The sequence below is a fragment of the Oryctolagus cuniculus genome, chromosome 4, assembly GCF_051225735.1.
Source record: "Oryctolagus cuniculus isolate XC-2025 breed Fujian yellow rabbit chromosome 4, ASM5122573v1, whole genome shotgun sequence".
Classification (NCBI taxonomy): Eukaryota; Metazoa; Chordata; class Mammalia; order Lagomorpha; family Leporidae; genus Oryctolagus; species Oryctolagus cuniculus.
Window position 1 is genome coordinate 30,922,075 of NC_142870.1, and position 3,123 is coordinate 30,925,197.

The following is a 3,123-nucleotide window of genomic DNA, read 5'->3' on the forward strand; positions in this document are numbered from 1 at the left end:
TTGTTTTTTAAAGTGACACTGTGTCTTTCCAGTCTGGATTCTGTTTTCAAAGAATACTTTTAGCAAAGTTATGGTTGACCTTGTTCATATTGACCTCAAAAAGGTGTGCAAGTCTTCTGTGGGAAAACCATGTTTTCCACAATTTTTAAAATTTCTCTTGCAGTGCTTCCAGTTGTAATAATTAAGATCGTTTATTAAAGGTCAATTTTATGAAGATAACATAATAAATCATTACATCTAAGTATGCAAGAGAGGGATTAATCACTTGATTCATCCTCCACCTGCGGCATTGGCATCCCATATAGGCGCCGGTTCTAGTCCTGGTTGCTCCTCTTCCAGTCCACCTTTCCACTGTGGCCCAAGTGCTTGGGCGCCTGCACCTGCGTGGGAGAGAAAGGTCTTCCTCTCTGCCTTTCTCTCTCACTTTCTATCTATCAAATAAATAAAATAAAAAATTGAAAAAGTATGCAAGAGAGAATAACATCTTCAAACATACTAACCCTGTAAACACAAGTATTCTATTTGAAAAGAAACACAGGTATCCATAATTATTAACATCATGCTCTATAATTAATATGATTTAAGGGTTGGTTGAGTCCCAGCTGCTCCACTTCCAATCCAGCTCCTTCTTAATGTGCCTGAGGAGGTAGCTGAGGATAGCCCACATCATTGGGCTCCTAAATCCCCATGGGAGACCTGAAAGAAGCTCCTGGCTTTGGTGTGGGCCACCCCTGGTCTTTGAGACCATTTTGGGAATGAACCAGAAGATGGAAGGTCCTCTCTCTCTCTGTCTCTCACTCTTTTTGTAAGATTGCCTTTCAAATTAACAAATAAATCTTAATAAATGTTATCTATTCTCCTATGTACAGACAATAGAAGAAAACTCAAAGAAAAAAAGCAAAATATTTAAAAAGTATGTATTTATTTTCATTTTGTTTGAAAAGAGAGAGATTTCCCATTTCCTGCCTCACTCCCCCAATGCCTGCAATAGCCAAGACTGAGCCAGGCCTAAACCCGGAATAGGAACTCAGGATGGGTTTCTGACATGAGTGGTAGGGACCCAGTTACCTGAGCCATAATATGCTACCTCCCATAGTACATATTAGAAATTGAAATCTGAAGCAGAGCTAGAACTCCAACCCACATACTCCAGTATGGGAGGCAAGTATCCCTATCTGTGTCTTTCCACCGTGCCAAATGCCCACTGCTGAAAATCTTTCATTTGAGAAGCTGTCACCAAAAATCTAAAATTATCTAAATTTCATCTAAGTAAAAATTGTGGTTAACATTCAAATTTAGCTAGAAAATAATGGAATTAATTAAAATTATATTAAGCAGTGATTACTAAATCAGTGATAAAAAATTGTCAGATTGTATCTCCTAAGCTGCGTACACCAAAAAAACAAAATTTATTCACATGACAGCACAGATGTGCAATGGAAAATATGGCATCTTTATTCTCTAAAAGTTATCTGTTTTCTTTCATATGCCCCATTCCATTGGGTGGTGAGAGGTAGTGATGGAAAATTAAGTCAGCAAATTAATTTATATAATTCTTTTAGGTTATAACAATTGTCTCAGTCTCAATTCCTTCTGTAGTAGAGAGCAGATGATGGTCCTCCCATCCCACACCCTACCCCAAGTTATCCACATTCTAATTCCCAGAAACTGTGAATGTGTCACCTTATAAAGCAAAGCAGGATTAAGGATTCTGACTAAGGTTGTTCATCAGCTAATCTTAAAATAGGAATTATCTTCAGTTAACTGAAGAGACCTGAATTAAGCACATGGGTCATTGAAAGTGAGAGAAGGAAGCAGAAGTTAGAGGAACATGGGGCTACAGAGGAATGATCAGGGATGCAAAACTGTTGGTATCTGAGGTAGGGGAAGAAGGTCATGAGCAGGAAGGGAGTTGCCTTTTAGACATTGGAAAAGCAAAGGAAGTATCTTATCCTCTGGCATGTCCATAAAGGAACCATCCCAACACCATAGTCTTAGCCTGGTGACACTCACTTTGAACTCCCAATGTTAAGAACTGTAAGATAATAAATTGCACTATCTTAAATCACTAAGTTTCTGGTAATTTTGACAACAAACAAACAATAAAGACTACTTTTTGAATAATGAAGGCTTTAGGTTTAATCCATCTCTCAAAACTGAAACTAGTACCAGTAATACATTTAATAATAATTTCCCAGAGACTTCATCTCAGAGGTAGGCAAGCAAAAGTACACACATATCTTATCACTTGCTCCCCTCCCCCTTTCTCTTGTCCAAAGCTCACCTACATCAGAGGAGTTAGTGATTTTGTTTCCCTTGTGGTAGAAATTTCATTTTTTTTTTAATTTTTTGACAGGCAGAGTGGACAGTGAGAGAGAGAGACAGGGAGAAAGGTCTTCCTTTGCCATTGGTTCACCCTCCAATGGCCGCCGCGGCCGGCGTGCTGAGGCCGACGCACCGCGCTGATCCGATGGCAGGAGCCAGGTACTTATCCTGGTCTCCCATGGGGTGCCGGTCCCAAGGACTTGGGCCATCCTCCACTGCACTCCCGGGCCACAGCAGAGAGCTGGCCTGGAAGAGGGGCAACCGGGACAGAATCTGGCGCCCTGACCGGGACTAGAACCCAGTGTGCCGGCGCCGCAAGGCGGAGGATTAGCCTAGTGAGCCACGGCGAAGGCCGAAATTTCATTTTTACATAATTTTTTATCATACTATAGAGCCCAGAAATCCTTCTTTCACTGAGGCAAAATGGCAGAATGATTATGAGGAAGCATGATAACATAATTTGAAAGGATAAAAATGTATTAGTTACTGTCTTCAAATTAGACGTGAACTTCTTGGTAACATGGAATATTGTTCAAAAATCTATACCAATAATTAGGGTGTTTTTAAAGGAAAATAACAGAGAGAATGAAAGAAAAAAACATAAAAATTTAGGAGGTGCATGACTGACCCACCAGAGGTAATAAATACAGGAGCCATCCAAAGTGGTCCAAGAACTAGAAGCACAGATATTTTGAGTAATGGTAACAGAGGATGGGGAATAAGAAACTTATTACAAAGTTACAACACTGTACCTCTTCTATTCAGTGTTGGTGGGAAAATTCACCTTCCTCACTACAG